Here is a 22,326-nt window from a genome sequence, read left to right as displayed (position 1 = left end):
CATACTCACAATATTTAAGAGTCTGCAGGATCACCAGTGATCGTGCTGAGACTTGTAAACAACTGGAGAAAATGACTGATACATTTTTAGATCGAGGTTACCCATGGAAAATCCTTAAAAAAGCCAAAGCTTTGGCACATGATAGGACAGTTATTACAACAGATTAAAAAGAAAGTGCTTAATGGGAGAGTACCTTGGGTCAATGAATTTAATGTAAAAAGTCAAAGATTAATACCAAAGGTTAAGAAATTGTGGCCCATTGTAGCTAATGATCCTGATATTAAATTGTTACAGAATTCTGTCATAATGCCTAGCTACACACGTAGCGCTAATATTAAGGATATGGTTGTAAAATCTGATATTTCAACATTTAAGTCCAGTACTTCTAATTTTCTTAGTCGTAAAAGAGGATGTTTTAGATGTTTAGGGTGCACCACGTGCAGTTATATGCAGGTGGGCACCTTTGTGTCACATCCATATTCGGATAGAAAATTTAACATTAACTGGTCGTTAACGTGCAGCTCCCGGTTTGTGGTGTATACTCTGTCTTGCCCATGTGGTTTACATTACGTGGGCAAGACAGAGCGCCAATTTAAAGAACGAATGGCGCAACACCGGGCAGCCATTCGTGCCGCTTTAGTCTCTGGGCAGAGCGAACAACCTGTGGCGAGGCACTTCACCCTTTTGAGACATAGCTTGGCCACAGTTCGATACAAGGTTATTGACCATGTACCAGAGTCATTACGAAGAGGTAACCGTACTAAAAAACTACTCCAGTTGGAATCAGCATGGATTCACAGATTGGATACCCTTTCACCGCGAGGGCTCAACGAGTCCTTGGGGTTAAATTGTTTTCTTTAAACTTTGGGTTAATAATAAAATAACAGTTTGTTCAGTAATGAACAGAGGGTGGTATACTATTTACTACATATCGATAACAATATGCAGGTCCCACATATGACATATATTTAAGTGAGGGTCGGTTTAACCGCAGATATTATATCATATACTGGCAGATTGTGATATTTTTTTCATTATCTTGTTTGATTATTTTTTTGATTGTTTAAGTAATGTTGTAAGCGCTGTGGCCTCTTTCATCGGTTACATGAACACATTCGTTTTTAATTTGTATTTGTTACATGTTTATATATGTATTTTGTTTTTTGCTGACATAACAGCTTGATCACCATTTGTTCACATTTTTGTTTATTTGATGAAGAATACCTGAGGTGACTGGACTGTAGCAAGGTGCTTGTTATTTACATTCGCCATGTTACTTCCCTTACACATATATTTTACACATTGGTATATATATATTTTTGTTTATATACTCTTAGGTGATTTTTTCACTCTCAGAAAAAAAAAAATTATTTTTTTATTTTCACGATATTTTGTTGGATAATATTTGATTTTTGATTGTTATTTTTGGATCACAGGTGTATTTACTCATTTTCTCATGTTTTTCATATTTTTCTTATTTATTTTTTTTCATATATTTTAATGTAAAGGCAATAGATTTCTTCACTTTACACATGTTCATTAGGACATATATAAAAAAATCTTTTTGGTGATTTAGCTGTTTAAGTCAGTATGGGGCCATAATTTATGTATATTTTATTGGAGTAGCTACTTTGGTCATGATATGTTTTTCTTCTGATCATTGTACATGTATATGTTTTTATGTGTTTGCCTTGATGTATTATGTATTGGTTGTTATTTAATATGTTGTTATGGCAACCATTTGGCTCCGGGCTGCTTCCGGTAGACGCTATGCCTGAAGGGATCACATGAGCCTCTGGAACGCTGTGTATTTCCGGTGCTTGACACGCACCGTGTTTCCGGCGGATCTGGTGGCTCATGTCGCGGTCTGACCCCGGGCGCGTCACGCGGGTGGAGCGGCTGGCGTCCTATATGGTAAGCTATATAAAGCTGTTTGATAACTCTGTATGGTGTCTATGTTATATGTCGCATCCTGAGGAAGGGACGAGAGGTCCCGAAACGTTGATGGAATAAAATTGGATTTTATACTTTTGGTGTTCCAAGTTCTCTGAGTGCCGCCTCTGTGGTCCGTATATTGCGGGGATAGCATCCCTGGTAAGGAGGGCACCGGAGCAAGTAAATTGATTTATTATTGAAGGAGAGTGCCGGATCATCTGTGTGTTATATATATATATATATATATATATATATAGTATATACACACACACACACACACATACACATACTGTGATCACTGTTAGGTGCCCCACAAGTTTGTTGCCCAGGGGCCCCCGCAGACCTTAATCCGGCCCTGAGCCCTATCCCCTAACTCCTGCTGTCAGTCCTGTCCATTCCTGTTCTCATCCTCCCTACCTTGCTCATCAACTACATCAATCTGTTTTTCTCCTTCCTTACCTCTTCATTGTCTCTGTTCTCATGCTCTCATCCCTCCGCTCTTCATTGTTTTCTTATATTATTCCTCCTCCTTTTCTACAAGATTAATAGAGAATACTATAAAATAAAAGTATTAAGGCAGACAGACTTCTAGCGAACAGGAACAAAATAATCTCCATCAAAACAACTTGAGGCAACATAACATATGACCGTGTTTATAAAGCAGACCTCTGCATATTCCAAATCTCTATGGGGTCTAGGGGCTCTATTTATTATTATTTTTACTAAAATTTATTATTATTTATTACCAGTTATTTGTATAGCGCACACATATTCCGCAGCGCTTTACAGAGAATAGTTTAGCCATTCACATCAGTCCCTGCCCCAGTGGAGCTTACAATCTATATTCCCTATCACATGTACACATACACACTAGGGTTAATTTTTTTTTTGGGAGTCAATTAACCTACCAGTATATTTTTGGAGTGTGGGAGGAAACCGGAGCACCCGGAGGAAACCCACGCAAGCACAGGGAGAATATAACGCACAGTTAGGGCCGTGGTGTATTGAACCCACGACCTCAGTGCTGTGAGGCAGTAATGCTAACCATTACACCGTCTGTGCTGCCTGTGCTGTGTTTTCACATCCGTTTCACATTATTTTAGTATCACCTATAGTTATTACAGGGCAATTGGAGTAGAATTCGTAAAATTCTACTCCAACCCCTAAGTATCACTTATTTTTAGTAAGCAGATCGCATTTCCCATAATTGTAATGCGAAATGTGATCCGACCAAAGTTACTAAAAATAAATTGTAAAAAAATACCGGGGAAAGCCCTGTTATAATAACGCCATCTGGAGGTGGCGTTATCCAGGGTCTCTCCCGGTTACTGGACTCCTACTCTAAAAGGCAGAGCAGAGGTCCCAGTGATCAGCTGTGTGGTCTAAACAGACCGCAAGCTGATACACTGCAAAAAAAAAAAATAGTCAAAAAAAAAAATTTCATTTACCTGACTCTAGGGACCGGTGGTCGGGGCTCCGGTGATGACTCCCCTCCGGTCAGCTGGTCTCCCATGCTGCACTGCGGCTCGGTCATCAGGTGATCGGGTCCCAGTGCAGTATGGGATATAAGCTGACCGGAGGCATGGAAGACATCACTGGAGCACCGATGACTGCAGGTAAGTGCTATTAAGGGAGGGGGGGTCTCGGGGGGGTACGCCATAGTGGGGCTTAGTATCGGGGTGGGGCTTAGCGCCGAGGGGGGGTGGTAGCAGTGTCGGCCGGTCGGCGCATGCGCCAGGCACTAGTCACGGTATTTTTTTTGTGAAAATTTCGTGATTAGATGCAGAGGGGATTCGCAGGGACAGAGCTTTATCGCAAGCTCTGTCCCTGCAAGGGATTTGTAGTAAATCCTTGTGATATTGCCTGATTTCGCAATGCGAATTCAGTCGATAATATCACACTACAATCTGCATTACAAATGCGGATTGTAGTAAATAGAGCCCCTATTCATCATCAATAAATGGCCCGGTAACCATACGGAAACACTAGTTTCCGCATATTTTACTTACCGGGCCATTCATCATCAAGGACCCCCTGATATTCAGCAAATCAGGGCCCATATATCAATTATCATTGTAATTTCTTATCGCCGCCATTCGTGGCAATAAGAAATAAATTAATACCTGAAAGTATCAAAAATCACATGCAGGGCAGGGGTTCAGAAAGGTGCCCGTCCCATCAATGCGTGGGACTGCGATCACTTCACTTATATATCAGGACCCCCAGGGCGCTACTGTGATTGAACATTCCACTGACCATGCATGTATGGCGGCCATTGTCAGGGAGGGTTTCAGAGGAACCCTGTCACGGTAATTTTTGTGAAATGTAGCCGATAGGCTACAGCGGAGAACGCCATATATTTAGATGGCGTTAGCTGCCATGACCAAACTCTGGAGATCTTTGCATTCTGGAGCTTGGTTTATCAGACAGCTTTGCAGCCCCCATAAAAAACATATGGGGGCTGCGGCTGCTGTCGTAAATGGAGGGGCCACAGCAGTTTACGTAGATATCAGCTTTGGTCCCTCCTTCATAGATTGGGGCGATACATAATATTTGCGGGTGTCCTCCGAAAGAGGGTGTTTTTGGGGAATATGATGCAAATATTGAATGATAAATAGGCCCCTAAGAGAGGTGGGTTACCTATGTAGTCATTACAACTCTACAAGACATTCCACCCTGAGGTCAGAACAACAATTACTATACGATATTCAGCAAATTACAAAAACTGAAAGTTTTCAGAGTTTGCTGCCGAGAACAAGCGCCATTTTCAGACAGCGCTGGCTCTTGTAGCCCCGCTCCTTCTTATGGGAAGTACTTCTGAGGATGCGAAGAGGGATCTGAGCGGACCACGTATTTATGGCCGCCACCCCCTGCTTTACAATGTGAAAAATCACAGCATTGCTCAGCAGGGCAGGGGCACGATAGTTGGGGTAGGCCACAGTGATGAAATTGTGGTGTCACACTCCCCACAATGCCCACCTAGCTGTGCCATGTCCAGTCTCATAACTATGGTATTTGGAGCCCAGGGAAAGTGAAAAAATGGAAAAACCCCACCAAGTGTGTGCGCGCCCCTCGGCGCGCAGCAAAAAGGGGGCATGGTTGCTGCAAAATGGCAACATGACACACCACCGTTTCTCGTCACTCTGGGAACATTCCTTTCCATTCCAGATGCACCTTAATGCCCCCAATAGTAGTGCCCCTCTTGCAATGCCCACTGTAGTAGTGCCCTTTATGCAATGTCCCCAGTAGCAGTGCCCCTTATGCAATGCCTTCTGTAGTAATGCCCCTTATGCAGTGCCCCCTTATACAGTCCCCCCCAGTATTGCACCCTTATACAGTGCCCCCAGTATTGCACCCTTATACAGTGCCCCCAGGATTGCACCCTTATTCAGTGCCCCCAGTATTGCACCCTTATACACTGTCCCAAGTAGTGCCCCCCTATGCAGTGCCCCCAGTAGTGGTCCCCCTATGCAGTGCCCCCAGTAGTGCCCCTTATACAGTGCTCCCAGTAGTGGTCACTCCTATCCAGTGCTCTCAGTAGTGCCCCTTATACAGGGCCCCCAGTAGTGCCCCCCCCCTATGAAGTGCTCCCAGTAGTGCCCTTTATACTGTGCCCCAGTAGTGGTCCCCCCAATGCAGTGCCCCCAGTAGTGCCCCTAGTAGTGGTCCCCCTTATACAGTGCCCCCAGTAGTGGTCCCCCTTATACAGTGCCCCCAGTAGTGGTCCCCCCAGTAGTGTCCATTAAATATTGCCCCCAGTAGTGGTCCCCCCTATGCAGTGCCCACAGTAGTGGTTACCCCTGTGCTGTGCCCCTTATACATATAGCACACACAAAAAAAAAATCCCAGCTCCTGCACCCATCATGACGTCTCTCCCATCACCCACTGCAGGAGCCGGAAGGCGGAGCTCATGAGTGAGCTCCAACCGTGGATACAGCAGCCAATGAGAGTTCGTCTGACTCTCAATGGCTTCTAAAACAGACACACTGCCGCCGGGTAGTACGAGTGTACTACCCGGCGTGTTTGTTTTACTGTGTAGTGTGGACCGCACTCTGGGCCTCATTTATAAACGAACGAAAATACCAGTGGCGATTTTCGTTTACTATCACTGTGATACAAACGAAAATGCCACTAGTATTTATCAATACTTACCCGTCCTGCAAGGTCCTGCGAAATCCTCCTCGTCGGCTGTGTCCTCCGCTCACCTGCTGGCAGCCTAATGCTGCCAGCGTTGGGCACCGGTGTAATGCGCATGTACAACGGTCCATCTGTGCATGTGCAAGACACGGGGAACCGGCGGTGCCTGGAAGGCTTCAGATCTCCATTGCCGGCAATGGGGAGCACATTGCCCTCGCCATTTAAAAGATGGCGAGACCAATGCTTGACAAACAGCGGTAATCTTAAATTGCCACTGTTTGTTAAATCCAGAAAGGGTTAAACGGGGGCCTCTGTGTGCAGTGGTGGACTGGAGCATGAAGGGCCCATAGGGGAACGCAACAATAGAGGCCTACAAAGGGGTGTGGCCAACTATAATGGAAAACAGTATTATATTATATATATATATATATATATATATATACATACACACACACACACACATAGGGCCGGTGCAAGGTTTCTTTGCGCCCTATGCAAAGCTCCACATTGCCGCCCCTTCTTCCCCAATACACTTTCAATTAATTTGCATAAAACCACACTTGTGTGTGTTTTCCAAAGTCTATGACAACTGGGTGTGTAAGTTTTCTGCAGGTGAATGACAGATGCCCGCACAGGAAAAATGAAAAGTAACCATATTTACGAGTGTGAAGGGGCCTACAGTGTCTTAATAAAGACAATTTGTTCTAGAACCAACATGCTGTATTGGAAATGATTGTTTTACACAGATCTAAAAACTACAGAGCAACAATATTAATTTACTGTAAAATGAAAAAAAAAAAAATGTAAATGACTTATGGATGAAGGCTACTGTATGTAAGAGGCAGTTTCTGCATTACGTCACATATAAATCATAATGAGACTGCAGGGGTGGAGAAAGGGACAGTGAGAGAGACTGCAGGGGGTGAAGAAGGGGACAGTGAGAGAGACTGCAGGGGGTGAAGAAGGGGACAGTGAGAGAGACTGCAGGGGTGAAGAATGGGACTGTGAGAGAGACTGCATGTGAAAAGAAGTTAACTGTGAGATAGACTGCCAGGGAGAAAGAGGAGACAGTCAGAGACTGCAGGGAAGAAGGGGACTGTGAGAGAGACTGCATGTGTGAAGAAAGGACCAGTGAGAGAGACTACCGGGGAAAGGGAGTACCTTTGTGGTGTGCTCCGCAGATACAGTAGTCCCATCCTTCTTCCAGCAAGTGCCAATAGAAGAATGGAGAAGAGAGTAGAGAGCTGGGGGCGGGGTTACTCCAGTGCTGAGGAAATTATGCTGATCTGCTGGGGGGGCCTGAGGGGGGAATCTGTCTGAGAGGGTTTTCCTAGGGCAGGTTCCTCAATTATAATCTAGCCCTGTTGCAGCGATCAATGATCCCAGCAGTTTGTAGTGAGGATCATCAGAACCAATGGCCATCCTCCATGTGCCTGTGCCAATACAGTTTTACGTCCTGTACTCCCCAGATAGCCCTTTCTGTATCTGCTGCCCCCTTCTCATCAGCCAGGCCACGGAGGCAGGCAGAGAACCTTCCCGGATGTCACTCAGGCATATGTATACAGACACAATTCAGCGGCGGTCCTAGTGCTGCACAATCGTATAGGCCCCCCAGCCCAGCCCGCCCCAATCCTCCATGTGGCCATATCCTGTCGCTTAGCTGCAGACTTCCAGTGACACTGACTGTGCTTTGTGCCTGAATATCAGCGGGCGCCCTCAGGTCCCGGCGCCCATAGGCAGCTGCCTAATGGAAGCGCCGGAACTCAAACACAAAGAATGTACAGTGCAAAGGTGTGGCACTCATGGCATCTTAGAATGAAAACTCAGAGATAGGGTAGTGCAGAAAGGTAGTGGTGAGCCACCCAGTAACCCTTGCAATGCTGGTCAGTTGTGTAACAACATGCCACACTGTAGTGCCACCCATATTATGCCACACTAGTGCCCACACATTATGCCACATTGTAGTATCCACACATTATGCCAGCTGTAGTACCCCCACATTATACCACACTGTAGTACCCCCCACAATTATACCACTGTAATATCCACACATTATGCCATCTGTAGTGCCCACACTTTATGCCCAACTATAGTGCCCACATATTATACCACACTGTAGTGATCACACATTATGCTAACTGTAGTGCCCACACATTATGCTACCTATAGTGCCCACACATGCCACAGTATAGTGACCCCCATATTACATACCACAGTACCCTCACATACCATATTGTAGTATTCACGCATTATGTCACCTGATAGTATCCACACATTATGCCACCTTTAGCACCCCCACATTATACCACACTGTAGTACCCACACATTATGCCACCTGTAGTGCCCACACTTTATACCCAACTATAGTGCCCCCCACATTATACCACATTGTAGTATCCACGCATTATGCCACCTGTAGTACCCACAGATTATGCCACCTGTAGTGCCCACACTTTATGCCCAACTATAGGCCCACATTATGCCACACTAGTGCCCACACATTATGCCACACTATAGTGACCCCCATATTATTACACACTAGTGCCCACACATTATGCCACCTGTAGTGCCCACACAGTGTACTCATCTGCAACATCCTCAGGCAGCTGGCAGAGCAGCAGTCACAGCAGCAAGCACAGCCTCACCATGAGTCACACCCATGAAGTTGTGAAAAGGTATATTTCCCCTTCAGATTCTGTACCTAGAAGTATCGTCAGTGAGGGCGGAAGTGCGGTTTCCTGCCCATACAGTCCGCCAAAAAAGAATCTTGTCCTCTTGCGGGCTCACTTTGCTCGCCACACTTCGGTCATGGTGGTTTGCATCGCTCACCACAAGATTATATTCCCCTCTATGCCCATGTGGATGGTAGGGAATGAAGTTGGACAGTAACTGATGACGTCAGGGTACAGAAACTGAAGGGGATCTATCCTAAACTCCATGGGGGGGGGTCAGAGGAGCATGTGACGAGCTCCTCCAATCAGAGACTATTGGGATTTATTACCCAGTAGTGCACTGCAGTGCTGAGTCTGACTGCAGTAGTGTGCTCCAATCCCCTGCGTGCAGCTGACGGCTGGCTCAGTTACCATACAAGAACAAACAGCGCAATAGGCCACGCCCTCCAGAGATAGGGGGCGTGGCTACAAATGAGTGGGGCGCATCTGGGATTTCACCGAATCCCCGGCGGCCCAGTCCAAGCCTGTCTGTGCGGTCTGCACTACACGGACTGAAACCACTCCCATGGACCAAGGCCCCACTCCGCCAGTGCGACAGTGCCCAAGGCACGTGCCTCGCCTAACCCACCCTAGTTACGCCACTGGTACACGGGCAGCCTAATCATCATCTGTGTGCATTTGCACCAAGCTTATACTTAGTTTATGCTAATAAAACTTTCAGGCGCATTTACATTTATATCCCCTCTGCGTAGCACTCAGTTGTGTCCACAAGCCCTCACTGATATTTCCCTCTGTGAGGTCGTCCTCTTACAGCCCAGTTATACCCCTTCAGTCATTAATGGAGATGTTCTTATAGTGCGTACGACTCTGCAGCGCCTGTACTTGGGTGCGCTCTGTACCATGGCATGTGCAGTGCAAACACAAGCAAGAAATATTCTGCCAACTGGGGTACGTTCAACTTAGCAACAGGCCCAAGCTGGGAGAAAGAGAGGGTCCCGGTGGATTTAGATGAATAATAAATCTGTTAATAAGAGTTTGGGGAAGGCTGTACAGTATTTTTGTTCACAGAGCGTGTGGATTATATTACCACATTACAGTTTTAATGTGGCAATACAGATGGGAGAGACAGGTGTTTATACTTTACACCGTCATTCATCATTATTGCTAGAGATTAGCGGATCCGGTTCGCCGAGAACCGGTCCCACCCGAACTTCGTAATCCAAGGCGAGATCTGAGGACCTGATTCAGACCCGCTCGCTAGATGCGTATGCAAGGTCGGCAAGGCAGACGATCGCACGGCAAGGCATTAGCACGTCCACTGTGTCTTGGCATGCGATCGCTCTGTGTATGCAGATGCCCACCAGCCTGTCTTAAGACGCCCACTTCCGCACGTCATCTCCAGGAAGTGTATGCAACCATCGGTAACATCGAGTACCATCAGATGCATACGCAGCGCTTGTGGCTGACCATACCCTACCGCAAGCACTGCGAGCACTTCAGTGTACATTTCAGCCAAGTGACGTGTACTATGACGCTGCATGCTAATTATGCACGCCTCTGAAACAGTGTTAAAGACGCTCAGGCACGCCTGCGTTCGTACCTCCACTCCCCCGTTTCTAGCGGCCAGCCCGTCACCACCCACAAACGGCTTCTCCTGTCACTCATTGCAGCCGGGCAGTCTATGCACAGTGAGCGAACGCTTCCCGATCTCTCGCACTGGTTTGCACATGCGCACTGCGATGCGTACGCCTCGTCAATCTGCGTGCAAACGCTTCTTAGCGAGCGGATCTGAATCAGGCCCTGAGTCCGGCTCTGGTATTCCCATGTGACTCGGATTTGACAACGAGGCAAAACGTAATCTGGCCGCTGTCGGATTCTCACAGATTTTGGATTCTATAAAAAGGTCCCGGTGATCGGCGCCATTTTCACTCTGGCTGTGGAAAGTGTACAAAGCAGACGTGCTCTGTTCTTCTATGGTGCAGTCAGTGTTGTGTGTTGTCAGTGACTTCTATTTGTTTAAGGGTGCAGTGTTGTCAGCCTGGGGCTGCAGTACATAAAGTGCCCCCCACTGCTGGGGGGCTGTGTCCATAAAGGGCCAAGGGATGTAGTACATAAATGGCTGCTGCTGTATTGTCCGGAAAAAGGGTTTGGGCTGCAGTACATAAAGGGCTGCTGCTGTATTGTCCTGTCCATCAAGGGGCTGGGCTGCAGTTCATAAAGGGGTGCTGCATCATCCATCGGTGCTCTTCCCCAGTGTAATAAAAAAAAGAAAGTTAAAATCTTTTTTTTTTTTTTTCCTTTTATTTTTATTTGATTGCTAGGTAGTTACTAGTTAGTATCTAGTTACGCTATTATTGTTCGGTGACACTGTCGGCCAGACCGGTTTATCATCCACGTATTTGTGAATCTGCAGGTGGTCCGTCCGCACTCTGCAGGGGTGCTTAGTTTTTCATAAAGGGGTGCTGTTTTGTTCATCAAAAAAAAAAAAAAGTTAAACAAATTAGCATTCCACAAAAAATAAAAATAACTTTTTTTGTGTGTGTGTGTGTGCGCTAGTTAGTAGTTACGCTATTATTGTTCAGGGACACTGCCGGTCAGACTGCAGTGTAAGTTTGTTGATATGGAGCACAATCAAATGAGAGGAGAGCAGGAACCACATACTAGTGCTGCCCGCAGTCATGATGACGATACAAGGCCATCAACGTCATCTACAAAGGCCGATGCCCAAGGGCTTAAGTCAGGGCATGTAAAATCAAACAAGCAATGTTTTACAGTGTTAAGAAAAACAAAAAATCAAAAGCCAAGTTAGCTGCAGAGAAACAAAAAATTGGCAATATGCCATTCACTACACAAAGTGGCAGGAAAGGATAAGGCCTTGGCCTTTATTTATGACTGGTGTTTCCTTCTCTTATGATGATGTAAGCTCTTCTCCCTGTAGATGTGTCAAAAAAATTTAAATCATTAAGACAGAGGAACCAACTCTGTGCTCAGAAAAGTCACAGATCCCAGAGGAGAGTCTAAGTGTGTCCGTGGTTGCCATGTGTGAGCGTGACCTTTCCAATACTGTACTTGAAGACGATCCTCCTTCCACTATTTGTGCGCCCTCTGCAAATGTGGGGATGAGCAGCAAAAGTCAACATGCTGACATAGAAATCGAGGATGCTTCTGTAGAATTGCACCAGGAGGATGAGGAGGATATTTATGTAGTTCGCCCTAATAAGGATGATGAGGATGTTGATGATGAGGATGTTGATGATGATAATGTTGTTTGTGTAAATCAGGCAACAGTTGTTGCCCATGGTATAAAAAAGCCCATTGTCATGCCGGGGGCAAAAGATAAAAAAATTCACCTCTCATGTGTGGAATTATTTCCACCCAAATCCGGACAACAATTGTCAAGCCATCTGTAACATTTTAAAAATGTGTAAAAAGGTAAAGACCGTAACCATCTAGGAACCTCCTCCCTGTTATGTCACTTGCAGCGCATTCATCAAATTGAAATAATTTTTCAAATTCAGAAACTTTGGATAAAAACATAACAATCAGTCCAGCGTCACCTAGCTGCTCCCTTCTCTCTGTTAAATCCAAGCACCTGCAATCTCTACCACCAACACCTGCATTATCATCAACATCCTCAATCATGATCGAAGTAGTCCTGCATCCAATTTTATAAGAATGACTGACTCCTCTCCTAGCCGTGATCCCTCAGAAGGATCCATGAGTGCTACGCCTGTTGCTGCTGCTGATGTAAGTGGATCTTCATCCCAGAAGGAAGACTACTTTTAGTAGTTTAACAAAACAATTGACTGTCAAACAATCCTTTGCAAGGGGGAACAAATATGACAGCAGACACCCAGTTGCACAGAGGATCACTGACGCCATAACAGCTATGCTGGTATTAGACGTGCATCCAGTATCCGCTATTAATGCAGTAGGATTTAGACAATTAATTGAGGTCCTGTGTCCCCGCTACCATGTCTGATTTATATTCCACTAGAACAGCAATTCCCAGTCTGTACAAGGATATAAAAAAAAAAAAACGTATTAATGTCCTCCAAAATGCTGTTGTACCCACTGTCCACTTAACCACAGATATGTGGACATGCGGGACAGGGCAAACTAAAGATTACATTACTGTGACAGCCCACTGGGTAGGTGTATTGTCTCCAACCGTGCAAACAGCAAGAACAGCATCTAACAAATGCCAGCTGATTCAGAGGCAGGCTACTCTGTGTATCACTGGTTTCACTAAGCGGCATACCACTGAGAACCTCAGGGAAATCTGGTTTACCCCACTTGGACTCTCCTCGGGATTTGTGATTTCTGACAATACCACCAATATTGTGAGAGCATTACATCTTGGCAAATTTGAACACGTCCCATGTTTTGTTCACACAATTAATTTGGTGGTGCAACATTTTTTTTTAAATGACAGGGGCGGGCAGGAGATGCTCTTGGTGGCCCGGAACACTGCCAGCTTGAGTCAGGTGATTCCCCTAATCAGACTTTTGTAAAAGCAGCTAGAGAAACTGAGGGAGGAGTTATAAGGGAGCAATTCCGCTAAGTATGTCGGACTTGTAGATCGTCCTTCATTCGCTTCGCCAGGATCCAAGGGTCGTCAATCTCTTCAAATCAGATCACTATATTTTGGCGACCATGCTTGATCCTAGGCTTAAGTCATGCGTTGTGTCTTTCTTTCCGATGGACACAAATCTGAAGAGATGCAAAGAGCTGTTGATGAAACAATTGTCAGCTCAAGCGGCATGTTACACGGCAGCATCTCCTCCTTCAGTTTCTGCGGCTGCCAGGAAAAATCTAAATTTTCTTAAGAGACCCAATGCTGGTGATGCAGATCAGTCAGCAAAACCTTATGACATCTGGTCGGGTCTAAAAGAACTGCCTACAATTAGTGATATGTCTACTGTGACTTCATCTGATATGGTCACCATTCAGAGAATGGTGGATGACTATTTTAAGGATAGCATCCAAATAGGCATGTCAGACAGTCTGTTTCACTACTGGCAGGAAAAAGAGGCAATTTGGAGTCCCTTACACAAACTGGCTTTTGCTTTACTTAAGTTGCCCACCCTCCAGTGTGTACTCTGAAAGAGTTTTTAGTGCAGCCGGGAACCTTGTCAGAAATCGGCATAGGAGGTTACTTCCCCAACATGCGGAAAAGATGATGTTCATCAAAATGAATTACAAATTCCACGAGGAAGACCTTTACCAACAATTAAGTAAATAAAATACAAAGGCGCCTGTAATGGTGGATTCCAGCGGGGACAAATTAATATTGTGTGAAGAGGATGTACACACTGATGGGGATGATGATGACAATGACGACATCTGATCTTACCAATGTTGTAAAGCCAGTTTGTGTATGTAGAGATTATTGCCAGCAATGTCAACTGCCCATTGGTAGCTTGTTTTGTGGGGGTCCAAACAAACCAATCGCTTCAGCCACAATTGGCAGTCCCTGTCGCTGAAGTTATTGGTTTGTTATACAACATAAGGGTGTGTGGAAGTGCCCAAGGACAATTCCATCTTACACCACTTTTCTTTGCATTAGGTGCTGTTTGGAGCATTGCTGCCTGACATTTTTAATTTTATAGTTTATTAAACTACCATCCTGTCTGCCACTGCAGTGCCATTCTCTTTTCTAGATGTGCCATGTTGGTAATTGAACTGCCAGAGCCGCTGAAGTCTTCGACATGCGGTTGCTGAATGTCAAAAATGTCCAGAAATTTTTATGGCCACAGACAGCATCTCCTGCATGCCCCTTTAATTTTAAAAAAATATTCTGAACCACCAAGTTGATTTTGTTGGCAAAACATGGGTCATATTGTTCACTTCGGAATCCAAAACTTAAATTCAATTTACTACTAATCAACCCTTCCTTTTCCTGCCTACAACTACATACATAATCCAACTGCCTCAGGCCTCAGTCTTGAGTAATAAAAAAAACATTTGTTTCCTGCTGTGCCATGTTGGAAGCTGAAGTGCCACGTTAGTGCCGCCCACTGCTGTCGCTTAGCTTAGTCAGCCAGCTAGCTCGATGCAACCTTTTGGCCTAAACTGCATTAAATCAATATTGTGAGCTCTGAGGTGGTCTAAACTGACTGGAAATAAATGTTATTGAGATTAATAGTACGAACAAAAACAGGCCAAAATTATGGGTTTTCATCGGTCTTTGTGATTTTTTTTGAAAAAATACAGATCCAAAACCAAAACATGCAAAGGCGGTTTTGGCAAAACCAATCTAGATCAAAAACACGAAGGAGATACAGATCCAAAAAAAAAAAACACAGGGGGTAAGCGCACATCCCTAATTATTACCAAGTTGATGATGATGATGAAAACGTAAAGAGCGCCGCCATGATGCTGTCATACACCATAATGCCATGCTTCACACATCTTTAGTTGCATGCAGCTAAGTATAAACATGTAAAAGCAACATTTATGCGACACAGCTTCCCAGGTCATTTTGTGCACAATATCCGTCAATCTCAGGATTGAGTCCTTGGTGATTATGGGACTGATTCAGAGGTGGATGCATTGACGATGTTTGCGCCTTTGTCGGATGATTTTTGTACTGCACATGAATCCGAGTCGCACTGTTCATGTGTCCTGATGGTTACAGCCACAGGACGAATTTGGTTGCAGAGTGAGACAATTTCGATCGGTGTTCCTGGGAGGTAAAAGGTGTGGCTAGTCAGATGCGGGCGTGTCACGACCAGCGACTGCGTCAAAAGATGTTGTTGCAATGGCAGGTATGTTCTCTGTGACCATAGGGCTGCTCTAATGCCTGATGGTGCGTTCTATTGTGTGACGTTTTACGTACATCGGCGGATGACAGATGCAGCAGGTGGGTGTCTCGGTAGGAAGCACATCGGCTGTGGCATTAGCATAAATTCACACCTCTGAAACAGGCCCTATATACTGCTGGGGGGGGGGGCACCTGGTTACGCAGACCTGTCCTGCTATTGAGAATGTATCCTGTAGCCCTCTCACAGTCGTTATTCTGATTCACTAGCAAATGGAATTTCACTGTAAGCATGGAGCTCAGCAGGCCCGAAACGCCGAATGGAAGGGAAGCATTACTGCCGGGCAGATGCACCTACAGTGGCTATAAAAATGTCTACACACCCTACTTGAAATGGCAGGTGTTTGGGATAGGAAAGCCAATATTGTCCCACTTTTGTTATCCTGGGACTCGGGATTGAAAAAAATCTCAGTCCCAGCATTCCAGGAATTGTACAACGATATCCATCCCCCCCACATCCCTTCTCCCTCGTCCCCCCCTGGCGTCAATCTCCCACCTCTCCTTTCACTTACCTTAGTCACCCTGGGGTGGTCAGAATGGGCTGCTCTTGTCCCAAACTGCTGGTTGTTTCCCAGTCCTCTCCCAGGCTCAGCTGCAGTAGAAGATCTGGAGTCCTGTGATTAGGCTGCTCTCAGTCACTGATTGGCTGGGAGAGCGCCGCACAGAAATAATATCACCTCTTAGTGCGCTCCCAGCCTATCAGGCTGGGAGCCAGTTACTCTCAGTGACTGAGAGTAACTGCATTGGGATCCTGGGATTGGTTTCCCTAGTTAGGGATGTAAAGCCTGAAATTAAAATACATCACACCAGACTGTTTTCCACCATTATTGTGAGCTTGCAGTAAAAAAATACAAACGTAAAACAAAGACAAAAAAAATGTGCTATTAGTAAAACCATGTAGTACTGCAGGAGGGGCCGATGGAAAATTGCAGATCATGTGCACAAATGTGTTTGTAACCAGAATTGGAGCTGGGAAGAGGAGTGTCCTATCTTAATTCTCATTTGCAGTGTAATGGTGCATACACACAGTCAGATTTTTCTTCAAATCTGAACGATAACGATTTTAAAAAATCGTTCAATCGTTCATATCTGAAGGAACATCTGACATATCTGACATGCCTGAACGATGGACGATGCGCGTTCCTGATGGTCAGATAACGATATCTGACATCCGATGTGTTTGCAGTCAGACTTGGACGATTCCATTCATTATAATGCAGTCAAAAATCGTTCAATCGTTCAAATCTTTGGTAAAATCGTTCAATCGTTCATCTGACAGATCTGACAAATCTGACCGTGTGTATGCTCCATAAAAATAAAGCCACCCAGTATTTGTTTGTATTTACTCAGCATGCAATAAAATAAATGCATTTGTACCCCTTACATTGTAATTTGTTCCTTTTCTGAATTGCTCCTAACTCAGGGCCTGATTCAGAGACGGACGCTAATGCGATCGCAGCTGAGATTTCATATGCAACGCAGCAGCGAAAATATGCTAATGTCTGCAAAGATCACTTGAGCATAAAGACGCTCACTGCTGCCTTCTCACCTGCGTGCCACAATTCATACCATCGTAAATATCGATAACATGCACATCGGCGGTCGTCTTAGTCTTGCGGCAGGTCTGACCTGCGGCAGCCTTAGAAGCTCATCTGACACTCAGAGCTGCGCATGCACTCGCAGTGGCTAATTTATGCACGCCCATGTAACTGCGTTTAAACGCACAGGTACGCCTGCGTTTTTCTGCCCACTCCCCATTACCACCCCCAAACGCTGACAACCTGTCAGTCACTTTGTGATGGGATCCTCTGTGCGTCCGTAATCGCTGCACACGTGCAGTGTGGCTTTTGCACAATGGCAAACAATCGCTCGATCTGTGTGAAAATCGCATTAGCGTCCATCTTTGAATCAGGCCCTCAGTACATAACATGTATGGTTGAGTCTAAGGAGGTGTGAGAACCCAACCTCCATTTCACCATATATAATGTGAGAAATGAGCTTGGTTATAGCTAAGTTACCGTAGCACCATGCATGTGCCCCATCGGTTTCCCCTGTAGGACCCAGGTCAATATTGCACATAAACAGATTGATGTTTAGTGGACATACTGTACCTGAGTAGTAACAGGGGGTGGCTAGCCAGATATGGGCGCATTGTGGTCGTGTTGCTGACAGCGGCAAAACACAGGAGGCCATGCTCAGATAGTGAGACTGCAACTGCTATATAGCCAGTGTAACCTTCGATGCTGCGACTGATGGTGCTTCTAACTTGGAGGCGGCGGGGAGACATTCGGTGTATACTTTTAGTCGGATACCTCTTGCACCTATCACTTGCCTTGGGCAGGACTTTTGTTGGAATAAGCTCTGTGTATGTCCACAACCCCCGTCTGATTCATTTTATGGTCATTTTAATGGCTATCCTGGGATGGAGCGGTATGTAATACACAGGTAGGGGGGTAGGCTATTCGCAAGGTGTGGCGTTATGTGCAGGAGACAGTTGTGTTTGTGCTGGTACAGCGCCTGAATTGGATAAATTAGGTACCACAATGACTGCAGAACATTAAGCTGCCAACACACTTAGCGATATTTTACCCGATTTGGCCGATTTCGACGAATCGTAATGACAAATAGTGTAAATTATGCCCAAATCGTGAGTGTCTACTCACGATGCCAATGCGCGTCCCCGCTCGTCGTACATCGCATCTTCAGAGCTGCCATGCTGTAGGGCAGATTTGCCAATCTGGGACACAGTGCACTGGATGCACGATAGATCTTAAGTCAGATTGGACATTTTTTACTCCAAATCGTGTGTAGGACTGCCGGGGAGCTGCCGGGGGAGGGTTCAGGGGAAAGCGTACACGTCGTGGGATCGTGTTCAGATCGCTGTGTGTGTGGACACCTTTACTGTGCTGAAAGAAGAACTCAGGAATGAGGAAAGTACTTGGTTTGAGTTGAGAGACTTGCCGTTGACTTAGGGCCTGATTCAGAGCCACTCGTAAGCGGCCGCTCGTTCGTTCCGAGCGATGTTTGCCCAACTGCGCATGCGTACGGATCGTAATACACATGCGCGAACCAGTCAGTGCGGACGAAAATCTTTTGTTCGCTAAATAGCGAATGCCTGCTATTTTGAGTGACAGGAGGAGGCGTATGTGGGTGGTAACAGGGGAAGGTGCTTGAAAACGGGGAGTGGAGATCCGAACGCAGGCGTGCTTAAAGGTCAAAACGGGCATTTTATGGGTGTGCATAATTAATACAGCAGCGTCATTGACCACGTCACTGGGTTATTTTATAGTCAGAACTGCTCGCAAGATTGTGGTAGGAAAAACCAACCACAAGAATAGCGAGCAGTTCATACGCTGGTCGATGTACTCGATTAATCTAATAAATAGCGGACATGACGTAGAATGCGAACGGCCAGAGGGCGTAGTTATCCAAAAAACGACCGCAAGATTTGTTCGCTCGTTCAGACATGGAGGCGTGAACAGACCGCAAAGAGCGAACGGTTCATTTGAATAGCCACCCCCTTTTCCTGAACGAACGACCGCAAATAGCGTCCGGCTCTGAATCAGGCCCTTAGTCCCTATATACTGTAGGCTGCTGTCAAATGTGTGATCTGACATAGTGGCTATTGACGATTCAACAAGTTGCTTAGGCAGCATTCATGTTAGGTCTATGTGTTATTTCTATGTCACATGTGTACAACGCCCTGGTGAATCTACAGTATATAACATTATACAGTAACTCATCTAATCTACATCTCAGCACAGCTCCCTACACCATCGTTTCTTATTTCCAGTCCTCACACAGCCACTAAAGGTCATAGTGGTGCTAATTGATTCAATGTACTCACATGTCACAGGGTTTCCCCAGAGCACGTAAGGAGCAAGATGGCAGCGTTTTTGGGGACCTTGACCTTTGCACCTACTCATCATAGAAGTCTGCTGGACTAAAGTCACCAGTTGCAACGTACAGAGTGGAAGCATTGGTGCCCCAAGTTTGGCAGATCAGTACAAATACTGTACAAGATTTCACTTTTTGGAGGGCTGATCAATTAGACTCACAGCTGCAAATGGTTATACCATTATGGTGCACTCATTATCAAATTGTGGCGCACTCACTATCATACGGTGGCACATTCACTATCATACGGTGGCGCACTCGCTATCATACGGTGGCGCACTCGCTATGAAATTTGTGGTACACTTAGATTGTAATACCCTAGAGCAGTGATTCCCAACCTCGGTCCTCAAGGCACACTAACAGTCCTGGATTTAGTGATATCCAGGCTGGAGCACAGATGGTTAAATCAAAATAACTGAGGTACTAATTAAGTCACCTGTGCTCCAGTATGGCTATCCTCAAAACCTGGACTGTTAGTGTGCCTTGAGGACCGAGGTTGGGAACCCCTGCCCTAGAGTGTAAACTTCTAGGAGCAGGGTCCTCCTCCCCAGTGTCTCACAGCCCTCTTCTCTTGCACTTCTATGACAGCCTTCACCTTCAGAGCTGTACTGTGTATTTATTTATTACCAGCTATTTATATAGCGCACACATATTCCGCAGCGCTGTACATAGAATACTCGGCCATTCACATCAGTCCCTGCCCCAGTGGAGCTAACAATCTATGGGGGTCATTCAGACCCACTCGCAAGCGGCAGTACGCTCGCAAGCGGGTCGATGTTCCCCACTGTGCATGCGCACGACGGAGGGAGCTCCGTCGTGCGCATGCGCGAGACCCAGTGAGCGAAGGACTTTCCATCGCTCCGGGTCTCGCACCAAAGGGGGCGTGCTGTCGATGTTGATTGACAGCACGCCCCCTTTGGTGGGCGTTACAGGGGCGTGTCTGCAAGACGGAGGCGTTCCTATGGGAACGCCTACCGTCTGAAGCCGGCACCACTAACATCACTAGTGATGTCAGTGGGAGTGATTTTGGCTCTGAAAGAGCCAAAATCACTCCTGGCCTTGCGATTGAGAAACCCAACTACAGGGTTTCACTCGCAAGTCCGATGGTCGCAATGGTCAAGACCATCGCGACCATCTTGTTGGACGCTCGTATATGCTGTGGGTAGTGACCCACAGCTATACAAGCGTCCAGGAGGACGCTCCATTTTAATGGAGGTGGGCCCTGATTCAGAGCGAGCGCTCTGGTCAGAGCGTCCGGCTCTGAATCAGTGCCTATATTCCCTATCACATGCTCACATATACACACACATACACACACATACACACACATATACACACTAGGGGTAATTTTTGTTTGGAGCCAATTAACCTACCAGTATATTTTGGAGTGTGGGAGGAAACCAGAGAACCCGGAGGAAACCCACGCCATCACAGGGAGAACTCCACACAGTTAGGGCTGTAGTGGGTATGGAACCAACGACCTCAGTGGTGTGAGGCAGTAATGCTAAACACTACACAGTCTGTGCTGCCTGGAGAATTGTGTTGCTAATTATTACTTGTGCTCTGTTTATAATTTGGTTACTGTATTGTAATGTAATGTTCTGTGTACCCTTTACTGTATGTACGGTGCTGCGGACCACTTGTGGTGCCCTATAAATAAAATGTAATAATAATACACTTGTTATTAGACGTTGGTGCACTCATTATCATACAACAGTGAACTAATTATCAAATTCTGGAGCACTCGTTATATGATGGTGCACTCATTATCATACAATGGTAAACTAATTATTATACTGTAGTGCATTCAATAATCATACGAAAGTGCACTAATTACCATATTGTGGTGTATTCATTATCATACAATGGTGCACTCATTATACAGTGGTGCACACATTATCATACAATGTTGCATGCATTAACATATTCTTATTATCATATTGTGGTGCATTCGTTATCATACAATGGTGCACTCATTATATTGTTGTGCATTCAATATCACGATGGTGCACTCATTATCAAATTGTGTTGTGCTCAATATCATACAATGGTGCATTCGTTATTATATGATGGTGAACGCATTATCATAAAATGGCGCATGCATTATCATACGATGGTGCACTAATTATCATATTTTGTTGGTCATTACCATTCATAATCTTTATTCATATTTATGTAAAATTGGCAAGATTTCTTACTTCAAGTTAAGTGATTAAAAAAAACTATGAAATAAAATAAAGATGACCCATAATAGACAATATATATTACAAAGTGTGTGTGTGTGTGTGAGTGTGTGTGTGTGTGTGTGTGTGTGTGTGTGTGTGTGTGTGTGTGTGTGTGTGTGTGTGTGTGTGTGTGTGTGTGTGTGTGTGTGTGTGTGTGTGTGTGTGTGTGTGTGTGTTACAGTTACTTACCATTGGTTCTGAGTTCAGGCCTTGTGATCCACAAAGGTGCCAGCTGTGCATTTTGTCACATGAGACTTCATCAGGGAGATGGCCTGGCATCAGGCATCCTGTATTGTTATAGCCCTAAACCATAGGAAGCACCAGTCAAAAAAACTAAATAATTTGTATAATATTTAACCAATTAATGTACAGTCTTTAATGATTCACATGCTGTATAAATTGACCAATAGAATTCTCATTAGAGGAACTCTACCCAATACTGATGTTCCTAACAGCTGTATCTCACCAAGTAGATGCAGTTCTAACGAGACAAAAACAGTAACATTGGGCTCAGCGCTAGCAGTGGTGTATTGCAATAACGTGTCACAATGCCGCACACCTACACCAGAAGCTATGCCAATCTTCTCTCAATCACAACAGAACAAAGAAATGGTGTGAGGTGGCGCTTATCAGACAC

At 45.4% G+C, this 22,326-nt stretch overlaps 1 protein-coding gene across 1 annotated transcript in view; it reads right to left on the bottom strand.

The window, feature by feature from the left end:
• The window catches only part of LOC148526422 (ankyrin repeat and fibronectin type-III domain-containing protein 1-like), a 493,356-nt gene extending 471,421 nt beyond the window's left edge, over positions 1-21,935 (bottom strand). The window contains exons 1-2 of the mRNA XM_088470360.1: positions 21,879-21,935; positions 2,395-2,469 (exon numbers count right to left, since the gene is read on the bottom strand). The gene's annotated coding sequence lies outside the window, so the exon portion shown is untranslated. The remainder of the gene's footprint in view (positions 1-2,394; positions 2,470-21,878) is intronic.
• Positions 21,936-22,326: the final 391 nt, after the last annotated feature.

The sequence above is a fragment of the Taudactylus pleione genome, unplaced genomic scaffold (assembly GCF_031769625.1).
Source record: "Taudactylus pleione unplaced genomic scaffold, aTauple2 ptg000098l, whole genome shotgun sequence".
Lineage (NCBI taxonomy): Eukaryota > Metazoa > Chordata > Amphibia > Anura > Myobatrachidae > Taudactylus > Taudactylus pleione.
This window is presented reverse-complemented; position numbering and strand designations above follow the sequence as displayed.